A 12,537-nucleotide genomic window follows, 5' to 3' on the forward strand; every position below is an offset into this window, starting at 1 on the left:
ACACAGCTATAGTTGGGTAAACTGGGACTTGGGCCCAGGGTCTTCGGTGTTTCAGTTATGTCTCACTGATTTCTTTTACTGCCCCTAATAATATGGTATTCGTGTAGCAGCATTCTGTAAACATATATTGAGTAAATTAACAACTAAGATTTTATACTTTATATAAAGCCCAGTTTGAATCAACATGTGTGACATAGCAATGAAAACAGCGAGTATAATCTTGGGTTAAAGGAATACATATGTAGTACCTAGAATGGGAAAGGTAAGTTCTGCTTTGCTCTTTCCAGTTTGGGCCATACCTCGCAAAATGGTGTTTTTATGGGTTCTCCGCTTTTCAAGAAACAGTAACAAACTGGATATTAACCAGGACTCTGTTAAGACTAGAATTGTTAGTTGAAGAACGTAGTTGAAAGACTGTGGATGTAAATGAGAAGACTCAGCGAGACTAACCAGTATTTTTGGTGATTCATTCCATAGGAGACATACAAAAAAAAAAAAAAAAATAATAATTGGACTTGTTCAGGTTGGCCAGTGGGTGAGAGTGATACAGAAGCATGTTTTAGCACAATATAAGGAAAAGCTTTCTAATGTTCTAAGAGGGAATTGGCTGTGTTGGTGAGCAGTGAACTCTTGATCAGAATAGGTTAGCTTAATGATTACTTGGCATGATGTTGTAGAGAGGAATCAGACTTCACAAGGATGATTGGCTTAGTAGATGTCCTTAAAGGTTTTCTCTGAACCTGACATTCTCTGATTCTCTTATCTCCTCCTTTCACAACCCCAAAGTCTTATGCTAGTAGTCTGGTGCTTATTATAAGGGTTCATTTCAAGTCTTGGGGGCACTGCTATTTATCTTTCTGAAAGAATTCTCCTTAGTATTTTTCTTTCTTTTGTTCAAATTGGAAGGAAATAATATACTTTTTTTCTATTTCTGAAAAGGAAACCTTTTTAATAACTTTTTAATATTTATAAATAAATATACATGATATATTGTTTATATTGTTCATATTTTATTATCAGCCTGTGTAACTTGTACTATTTCATAAACTATCATGTAGGCTGAAGTGAACAGATGAAAAATGGTTCTGTATATTTTATTTAGACTAACGAAAGTTTATAGTCTGAGGATCAGTATATAAACTTAGTCAAGCTTTTGTGATGTGTCCTTAAAATGAATTTGTTATGGAATACCTATAAAATGCTTCCTGCCATCAGTTGTAATGATCTTAACAAATTTGTGAATATGAAGTCATTGTACTGTACATTTCTGGGTGATTAAGTCTTAGACCAAAGTAAGTTTTCATATTTATTATTGTTCTAAGTTTCATACTGTGCTTTTCTGGGAAATTAACTATTTTCATTTAATTTCTGAGTGAGTTAATACGTTAAACTCTGAACATAAAAGTCTATTTGGCTTTGGGTATGTGGGTAGCAAAATATGTGCAGTGTATAGAACTGGAAACATGTTGACACTGTTTATTATACTGCCTAGATACTTAGCTACTCAGGGAAGCAAAACCTGAAAAAAAAGATACTGGTTAAACTTGTGGTATTGTATTTTCTAAGCAATTCCTTGGAATCTGTTGTTTAGGTCAGAGATTTTCTCCCGGGATTGCTTGAGAATTGGCAACAAAATACTCAAATTCTTTCTATAATTATTTCCCCCTATATAATAAATACAAATTTACTGAAATTTACCATGTGTTTTTACACTGGTGCCCTGTAGTGCCCACATGTCAAACAGTCATGTGCTCTGAAGAGTCCCCTGGGGATTCTAGGGAAGAGTGGGAGCCAAACATAGTGCCCATATTTATGAGGTCATTTTCAGCATACAACAGTTTATTTTAGTGTTTGTATGTCGGGTTAAGTGCATAAACATATGGTACTACCCAGTTTTAGCTTAATTAAACTTCAAAGTTCCTAACAAAAACTATGGACTGAATATAATACTAATCACTCAAAGGATTGTAAAATGAATGTCATGATTTAATAAATGCAGCCAATAATGTTTGGATCTTCAAACAGCTTCATCTGTTTGGATCTATTTATCTTTGAGCAGCATTGTCTTTGTTAGCTTATAATAACAATGATTGAATTCAGAACTAGATTTTGAATCCCAGCATCAATAAATGGTAAGCAAAGATCAAAAGAAATGATGTATATTTGATTGTATCAATCTCTATTTTGAAATTATTAAGAGTATTTTTACATTTTATTAATAATTTATTTTTTAATTACATCCAAGTTAGTTAGCAAATGTGACAATAATTTCAGGAGTACCTTCCTTAATGCCCCTCACTTATTTAGCCCTTTCCCCTCCCACAACTGCTCCAGCAACCCTCCTTTTGTTCTGTATATTTAAGAGTTTGTTTTGTCCCCCTCCCTGTTTTTATATTATTTTTGCTTCCCTTCCCGTATGTTCATCTGTTTTGTATATTATTTTTTAACTTAAAAAAATGCTTATTTATTTTAGAGACAGAGAGTGAGCAGGAGAAGGACAGAGAGAGAGGGAGACACAGAATGAGAAGCAGGCTCCAGGCTCTGAGCTGTCAGCACAGAGCCCGATGCAGGGCTCAAACTCACAGACCATGAGATCATGGCCTGAGCTGAAGTCGGACACCTAACCGACTGAGCCACCCAGGTTCCCCATCTGTTTTGTATCTTAAAGTCCTCATATGATAGTTGTCTTTCTCTGACTAATTTTGCTTAGCATAATACCCTCTAGTTCCATCCACGTGGTTGGAAATGGCAGGATTTCATTCTTTTTGATTGCCGAGTAATACTGCATTGTATATATACACCACATCTTCTTTATCCATTCATCCATGGATGGACTTTTGGGCTCTTTCCATACTTTGGCTATTGTTGATAGTGCTGCTATAAACATTGGAGTGCATGTGCCCCTTCGAAACAGCATACCTGTATCTCTTGGATAAATACCTAGTAGTGCAATTGCTGGGTTATAGGGTAGTTCTATTTTTAATGTTTTGAGGAACCTCCATGCTGTTTTCCAGATTGGCTGCACCAGTTTGCATTCCCACCAGCAGTGCAAAAGAGAGCCTCTTTCTCCGTATCCTCACTAACATCTGTTGTTGACTGAATTGTTAAAATTATTCTTAAGAATATTTTAATGTGAAGAAAGAATTTTGGGCCATTATTTATATAAAGTTTAAATTTATTTATTTTTTCATTTTTAAAATATTTCTACTATTGTATTTTTTGAAATGTATCTACTAGCACAGTAATAACATGGGTATAATGTGTATATTTTATGTACATATATGTGAATATTGAAAATATTTGCCCTCATAAGGTGTATGGTGTAAACTTTGGAAGCACTGGTCTAGATTTGATTCAATAGAAGTAAAGGGGAAAGGGAAAGACATAATATCATTTTACTTTTTCCAGAAAACCTGAAAAGAATGGGTCTCTGACCCCATTGCATCTGTTCCTTTCCATAACAAGAGCAGGGCTTTGTCATTCAGTTATTGGAAATCACTGTCAAGTTAGTGATTCTTCTGTACTTGGCAGGAATTTATACTTAAATAAACAGAAGTTTAATTTTTTTAAAATATAATTTATTGTCAAATTGGATAGCATACAGTGTGTAAAGTGTGCTCTTGGTTTTTGGGGTAGATTCTCGTGGTTTATCACTTAACATACAACACCCAGTGCTCATCCCAATAAGTGCCCTCCTCAGTGCCCATCACCCATTTTACCCTCTCTGCCACACCCCCATCAACCCTCAGTTTGTTCTCTGTACTTAAGAGTCTATTATGGTTTGCCTCCCTCCCTCTCTGTTTGTAACAATTTTTCCCCCTCCCTTCTCCTACAGTCTTCTGTTAAGTTTCTCAAGATCCACATATGAGTGAAAACATATGATATCTGTCTTTCTCTGACTGACTTATTTCACTCAACATAATACCTTCCAGTTCCATCTGGCATGATTTCATTCTTTCTCATTGTCAAGTAGTATTCCATTGTGTGTATAAACCGCATCTTCTTCATTCATCAGTTGCTGGACATTTGGGCTCTTTCCGTAATTTGCCAATTGTTGAAAGCACTGCTATAAACATTGGGGTACATGTGCCCCTATGAATCAGTGCTCCTGTATCCTTTGGATAAATTCCTAGTAGTGCTGTTTGCTGGGTCATAGGATAGTTCTATTTTTAATTTCTTGAGGAACCTCCATACTGTTTTCCAGAGCAGCTGCACTGATTCGCATTCCCATCAACAGTGCAAGAGGGTTTCCATTTCTCCACATCCTTGCCAGCATCTGTTGTTTCCCGAGTTGTTAATTTTAGCCAGTGTGAGGTGGTATCACAAGGTGGTTTTGATTTGTATTTCCTTGATGATGAGTGACATCAAGCATCTTTTCATGTGTCTTTTGGCCATCTGGATATCTTCTTTAGAAAAGTTTCTATTCATGACAGAAGTTTGATTTTTGTGGGCAAGTTGGCTTTACTGTGTGGCAACTCTGACCATATATAAAAGTTGTATTTTATTAAAAAGATGGCACATCTGAATCTGTCTGCTGTTGTACTCTGACCTATTTAGGCGTTTTCTTTGTGTCTATATACTCTGGAAGAGAAGCTTAAGTCTGAGACAAATGGGACTGCCGTTAGGTGGATCAGGTGATTTAATTTCTACTCTTCAAAATGATAGTACCAAAACAACAACAAAACTCAAAAAGACAAAGACCTCCAAAGCTAGAATCCTTTCATATCATTTGGATTGAGAAGTGGATGGGATAAAAGAGTCATTTGATTCAATGACAACCTTTCATTCATTTTAAAAGGAGAGTATTTTATTTTGTTTTGTTTTGCTTTATTTTATTTTCTTTGTTTTTTATTTTAGAGAGAGAGTGCAAGTGGGGGAGAGGGAAAGAGGGAGAGAGAGAATATTAACCAGGTTCTGTGTTCAGTGTGGAACCCAAAGTGGGGCTTGATCCCTTGACCCTGGTATCATGACTTGAGCCAAAATCAAGAGTTGGATGCTCAACTGACTGAGCTACCCATGCACCCCTCAAAAGCAGATCTTAAAAGATTGAGAACATGAGAACTAAATGCTATTCTAATTCTTTTCATTTTTATCAGAAAAGACCTGAGTCCTTATAAGTCCAATAAAATACATTTCCCATCTCTTTGAGGACATAATGCTATGGACAAATCATTTTTATTCTTTTCTATTTGTGCTCTTTCAACTAGAATTTTACTAGAATATTATCCTTCTTAAAGTTGGGTGATGATAAAATTATCCAACAACTTTTGCCAAACGTTCAAAATTATTCAGGATAAAAGGTAGAAATTAGGTAGCTTTTAATGCCAATGAGTTGGTTCCTAAATTTTGTTGCAATTAAAAGGCAACTGGAATCAGTTAGGATAGATTAAGTTCCAGATCTTGCCTCTGCCTCAATTAATAGATTCATATCTCTAATGGAAGACCAAGGCAAAGTTATGATGAAGTCAGCAAAACTACTGTATACTGCTGTATTTGCATTACACAAGTATTGAAGAGTCTTAGATTAGGTTGCATTGGAAATAGATTCTGAGATGAAGAGTTGCATGTAAAAGTTTTTTTGAGAACTGGTCTCCCGAAATGCACCTGAAAGGAAATGAGAAAGAGGATTGGGAAGAGGGAGAAGCTGGCATATAGTGCAACATCAGTGGAATCTGTAGGGAGCTCTGGAGCTGGGATGTCCCTTCAGAGTTGTTCCAAATTGAAGCAGGGGAGCCTTTGATCCTCTGTATGAATTGGTCCTTGACTGTTGGTTTTCCCCTGGGAGGGGCCTTAACCTTAAGTCAGGTAGTTCCTTGTGGCCAAGAGACACGACTGTGAACTGTCAACAGATGGTATATCTGACAGTTAAGGGAAGGAGGGAGTCTGGGTGGAATATCCAGTAGCAACTACACTTAATAAGGTAGCACAGTATTCTGTGCTCAGCCATACAAAATACAGAATAGCAGCTTGGCAGGGAGGGTGAGTCTTTGTGGATTATGGCTTCTTCTACTGGCAAGATTAATTAAAACTTTGCTTACCAGACCTGTTACCTATGAACCATCAGGGCAAGCACAGAATATTCACACATTACCCCCTTCCCCATGTATCACACTCAAAACCAAAGCTTAAATATTGTATTTGAGAGTTGAACCTTAGATTTCTTATCCAAGAGGTTGTTGTAAATTGGAAAAATACTTTATCTTGATGCCAATTGCTTATCACAGAATTAAGCTTTAACATTATGAATTGCTAAGTTTTGAGTCACCTCAAATGGGTTCTAATTTTTTGTTCTAAAATAAAGCTTATTTTTAAGTTTGAAAATATTTTTTTGTTAGATAGCTGGTTTCATGTTAATCATTGAGAAAGTGATATTTCTTTTGACTGAGTTTGCTTCTAGTTATCACACTTGTTTAGATTTGGATAACATTAAGAGTGTTAGAGCTGGATGATTCTCTACCCTCTGTTAACCAGTCAGTTCCTAACTGTTTCTTAAAAAAATTTTTTTTTTAATGTTTACTTTTGAGAGAGACAGACAAAGCATGAGCAGGGGAGGGGAAGAGAGAGAGAGGGAGACATGGAATCTGAAGCAGGTTCCAGGCTCTGAGCTGTCAGCACAGAGCCCGACATGGGGCTCGAACTCATGAACCCTGAGATCATGACCTGAGCTGAAGTTGGTTGCTTAACTGACTGAGCCACCCAGGTGCCCACCTAACTGTTCTGAGAAGGAAGCAGTTGATCAGCTTTCAGACAATTATGTGTCACTGAGATGATTCTGGAACAATAAAGGTTGACTTTTATATTAATAAAATTAGATCTAGCAAACTCAAGACTTGGTGTTCTAGAAATATAAACCCATGTATTTTTATATTTATAGACCTTGATAAGGTCCATCTCAACCCTTAATGGCATAGAGTTAAAATGGTCTGGGTGTATGTATGTCCAAATATTTGAATGTGGGATGCAAAGCTGAGCAGCTTCATACATTGTTAATTATCTTGGATCTGCATATACACATACTATAGTCAAACCAGCTGTGCAGCAAAATGACTTGAATTTTTTCATTTTTTTTTTTTTTTTGCAACAAATACTTACTAACCTTTGGGGAAGGTAAATGTGAACACCCATTTTGGTGATAATCAGTTTCTATGGGAACATCAAGTGGGTAGGACAGAAGGTGTCCTGGAGGAACTAACATCTGAGATGAATCCTTTAAATTGATTCAAAATCAGTTATGTTAAAGGCAGGGATATGACAGGGAGGGTTTTCTAATTAAGAGGGGCACTGGGTGCAAAGGTCTCAGAACTTGTCTGTAGTTCATGATGGCTAAAACACAGGCTATTTTTGTAAGAATCATTAAGGAGAAAGGAGGTTAAGACATAAACAGAGGTGTGATTATAAAAACATGTATTATGAGCACACAAGACTTTATCCTAAGAACATGGGGAGCCATTGAAGTGTCTCCAGCAGAGTAGTACCTTGACCAGATTTGCATTTTACATTGATAACTAGCTGCAATGTGGAAAGCAGTTGGAGGGGCCCAGAGTGAAGGCATGAGGACCACTGAAGAGACAAAGAAGAAACTGTGCAGATTGTGCAGACACAGGGAGATGGGTGGGGAATGAACAGATTTGAGAGGCTTTTAGCAAGAATGTTGGGTTTTGGCAAGTTACTGGATGTGGGAGGATAACAAGAAAGGTGACCTGCCTAAATTTTTGATGCAGGCACATAGAGAAGAAATGGATTTTTTTTTCTTCCTGGTAGGTGGGTTGGAGAGGTGACAGGTTTATTCTGTTTAAGATCCATTGGTATTCTAATGCAGCCTGAGGTAGAGATTGAAGTACATGTAGACATATTTGCATCCATTTTTTACTATTGGGCAAAAGAAAAGACAAGATGGAGAGCTGGAGTAAGGGAAAGTGTGAGAGAGAAAGGAAAGAAGTAAGGGGACCTAATTAGAATTTATAAGAAAAAAGCACCTTATTTCATTAGATGTCAGTTGGAGGTACTTAAATAACATTAAATAAGTATGGTCATTATATTAGTGTTATCATTGCTACCAGTAAGGATCAGCCTGCATGACACAGAGAGGGAGCTCCTCCATAGATAATGCTCTACTGCCACAGCAGTTCTACTTCTGTTTGTCTTGAATCCTGTTGTTTTGTGAAAACACCTCAGTTTGGCGAGAAGACATTGTAGGAAACAGTTGACATGTCGGGTATGCTGGTATATATTTCAAATACTTTTAGCAGTGGAAATAGTATTGCCTATTTTGAGGGTTTTCTATGACAAGTGGGAGTTTCTGATTTCTTTTTGTATGATTAAGGATATCTGTAAGACAATTAAAAATACATCTTTAAAAGCAATAGAAATAGCACCACCACTAAAATATCTGGTAGAATTTATTACCAGAAATTGTTGCTTTCCTTTGTTGGGGAGAAAGGAGTGTTTTCAGTTTTGAAACATTTATGAGATCATTAATTTGTATTTTTCCAGTGTTGAAGCTAGTCAAATGGTTCTAGAGGCCTTTTCTTTTGCATATACATTACTTAAAACCTGTGTACCATATGCTAAAATGTTTGTGTAAAGGTTTATGATACATACATTGTCATTTCAATATATGACTGCTATAGAACCACTTATTTTCTGTTTTTTCAGTCTTTTGCTTCATTTCATCCTGACCACAGCCCCCATACATAAAACACAAGTAGCAGTCCACAAGCATTGTAAACCCTAATAAGCTACTCAAAAAGTTTCAGGGTGAGTCATCTTTTCCCAATTGAAACTTCAGACACTTTATTTTCCTTCTGGGCAATAGGAGAAGTACAATGGGATGAATAAACATGCTATCAGGTGTGAAAAGGCAGGACTTGCGTTAGCCCTTAGCCCACTGTCTTCTGATGTCGTAACTCCAGTTTATTTTATTGCAGGTATTAAATATGTGAAAGTTCTGGCCATCTATTTTCAGTCTGGCCTGTGATCACAGATTTGGTACTTCTGAATGTGGGGATTGGATGGATCATGGCTGATCGTGAAAGTTAAGAGTTTTTGATTCCCAATTCCAAGTAAGTCACCTTCATGTAATGAATTATTTTATCCTAGGAGATGCAGTCTTTACTAAATCGTTTTAAAATTACCCCAAATAATACCGACTTGCATATTCTCTCTTATCTGTTTATGTTCTAACCATTCTCACAAGTTTCATCATAATAAGTAGAGAAATATCATTATAATTATCCTGTAAAATTTCATGATTAATGTGTACATCTAATTAAAATAACTTTATTAAATATTTTTTCCACTAAATAATTTTATTTTTCTTAATAAAAAACACTTTTAAGCCTCATTATAAGGAATATTGAGATTATTCACAAAGAACTAGATTTATAGCCTCTGCTGCTGTATTGAAGACAGTACATTTAATGAGCTAGAAAGTCTGTGATCAGTTTTAGTAACGGATTTCCCTTTTTCTTAAATTGATTCTTAGGGACAGCAGTAGAAATTTGACTTTGGAAAGAGATAAATAACCATTTCCAGGAAGATTCTTGAATGTAGAAGTGTTAGTAATATGTAGATGTTACATATTAAACAGGTTAAACAAAGGTGTTCTTCTTCAAGTCTGAGAGTTTGTACTTATAAATGATATTGTCCTTTAGACATTAGGCATTACATTTAGGAAAAATAATGTCTATGTAAACACGTCGGTTAAAAAAATGTACTTTTGCTTACAAATATCAATACTTGTGACTGAGGCATTGAGGCTTCCAAATATAAGATATTATGAGGTAATTTAAAATCCTTTAGAAGAGCAGTAGGAAGTGCCTGATGCACAGACCCCTAACTGTGAATCTCAAGATGATATCCTACAGGATATCATTATAGGAAATGCTAGAGTCTAGGGTAGAACTAATAGACTTCTAATATACTAATACACTTCGCCAAGCATAATGAGCATCAATTCTGTACCTCAGGTGGGGCTAGATGGAGTGTGATCACGTGGCCACAGATAGTGCTATAAAACCACAGCACTTCTTATAGTTTTATTGTAGATCACTATCTTGTCTCCTACTTTCATTCTTCTGTGACCTCAATTGCCTTCTTGTGCTTAGGTGTTTTAATGGAGGAACTAGCAGCCAATAAATTCCTGTTCTGCTTTTGATGCCTTCAGGGGTCCACATATTTATCTTGTCCCTCCTCACCTACTTCACTTTGAAACTATTTATTCTGCCGTATTCTTGCCACTTTGCCACTGAAGAAACATTCACCTCAAATACGTGATCCACTGGAAAGTGTCTTTTCAGATTCAATTTGAGGCATATCCTCCTTCAGCCCTTCTCTGATATCCCCTGGTTAGGGCTAACCACTCCAACCTTGGATCCCTAATAAATGTTGTACCTATTCCTTTTATAACCACATAATCCTTTATTGCACTCGTCCTTCTTCTCCACCTCCACTCCAGAATATAGGTCCATCTGGGATGGGAAGTGTGTCTTACTCATTCTTAATGCTCCTGTGCCTAGCACCATGCCTAGCCAATTCCATAATGACACATGTATATATTTATGCTTTCTGTTTTCTTGGACAGATTATTTAAAACAGGCAAGTCTGATGGGTAGGGAGATAGGCACGTCTAGTTCATCACCAAATTTTGCCTCTTCTGCCATCTAGACATGTATTATTTCCAAGTTTTCCATCTTACTCTCTCCACCCAAGTTTAGGTTCTCATCTTTGCTGAATATTAAAACTGTCTCTTTATCGTACTGTACACTTAAAAATTGTTAGGAGGGTAAATTTATCTAATGTGTTTTTTTTTTCTTTTTTACCACAATAACAGCAACAACAACAACCCATTTCCCATTAGTCTTAACTCACATCCATCCTTCAAATAGCTGACATAATCATTTATTAACGTACAAATTTTTAATATCCCTCTGTAGTTTATAGGATAAATTATGAGATCCTTAGAATGTTACACAAGATCTTTTGTGACCTGGCCCATAATTCTCTAATTTCCTCTCGTGATTTTCTGCTCTAGCCATATTATGCTTTATATATTGTTCCATACAGTGCAGTTTCTTGCCTTTGTCTTGCTCTTTTTCTCTTCACTTTTCTGGCAAACTCTTATTCGTGTGCAGCAAATTATAGAGATTAAGAGAGAACAGATTCATATCCTGGTTCTACCACCTATTTATAAACTCTTGAAGCCTGGAAAAGTTGCTCACCCTTCTGAGCTTTAATTGTCTCATCTGTAAATCAGGAATAATAATAGTATCTGCCTAGTAAGTACATAAATGTAAACTATTGTTTATTTTATTCCTTAAGACTTAAAGAATTCTACTCCTCTAAGAAACCTTTTAGGATTTCCCAGGATGGGTTAGGTTTCCTTCCTACATGCTCCATAACATTTTGTGTATCTCTGTTCTTGGACTCAGCACATTTTATGTGGTCTCTTTATGTAACTTCCTTCTCACCAGTGAGTCTCTTGAAGGAAGAAATCATGTTTTCTTTAATTTAATATCTTTAGCGTAATGCTTGTTCAGAGTAAATTCTCAATAAATGTTTGATGAATGAATGAGTTGCATAGTGGGAAGAATTCATGCTTTGGCATCAGACAGGTATGTTCAAATACAATACTTACTATCTCTACATCAGCTAGCAGGTAACTTAATTTTTTTCACACTATTTCCTTACATATAAATAGGGATGATGCACCCCTTACTTTTAGGATTAGTGATAGTATGTCTGTTGGACACTACTGGAGTGCATGGAAATTGTTGTTGTTATTATTTTCCTGAAAATATATAATAATTTTATCTCAAATTTAGAGTTAGTAGGCAGATATACTTTTTACCCCTTGGAGAATCATCTTAACTCTGAAGAATATATACTTTAGTACTTAAGTTTTTCAAAAACTAATCTATTGAATTTCCCCTGGAGTCTCCATGGCTTGCTGAATTCCCGTATTGTCTGTTAACACTCAGTGGACATTTAGCATTTTTCCTTGCAGTTTTACCAATATCATTATGTTTTCTTTGTGAAAATAGGTAAAAAGACTTTTGAGGACAAGAATCATGTCTTATATATCTTTTTATTTTCTTTCTATCTTCCCTGTTCATTGCTTTTCCCCACTTATCCTAATATAAGCTAACAGATCGATAAATAGATGTGGATTGATAATGATGAGTGGGAAGCCCAAGAGCAGGCAGGGGTAACTTGAATGTTTTGGCTCTGGGAGAGTCCATCTCATTTTAAGTAGACCCTCATTCAACAGTTAATGCAAAGATTAAATTGGACATGGAGGGGAACATAGAAGAAATATAAAAGATGGTTCCTTTTCTGCAGGAGCTGACAATCTACTTGGCAAGATAAAGCATGCCCACCCTGAAATGTTAAGGAACAGCACTGGACGGAATGTAAATAAGCCTATACAGTGTTCAGAGGGGGAGAAATTAGAAATTCATGCAGGTGAAGTTGAAGTCAGGAGATTGTTGGAAGGCTCAAAGGGGAAAGAGACAGAACCTTATAGATATTTGAATGCTT

General features: G+C 36.2%; 1 long non-coding RNA gene across 4 annotated transcripts in view; it reads left to right on the forward strand.

Moving 5' to 3' along the window:
* Positions 1-12,537, forward strand: part of LOC123606727 — a 157,860-nt gene that overhangs the window by 12,288 nt on the left and 133,035 nt on the right. For all 4 annotated transcript variants that reach the window (XR_006716462.1, XR_006716465.1, XR_006716464.1 and 1 more), the window contains exon 2: positions 8,928-9,062. This is a non-coding gene — a long non-coding RNA (uncharacterized LOC123606727). The remainder of the gene's footprint in view (positions 1-8,927; positions 9,063-12,537) is intronic.

The sequence above is a fragment of the Leopardus geoffroyi genome, chromosome A2, assembly GCF_018350155.1.
Source record: "Leopardus geoffroyi isolate Oge1 chromosome A2, O.geoffroyi_Oge1_pat1.0, whole genome shotgun sequence".
NCBI lineage: Eukaryota > Metazoa > Chordata > Mammalia > Carnivora > Felidae > Leopardus > Leopardus geoffroyi.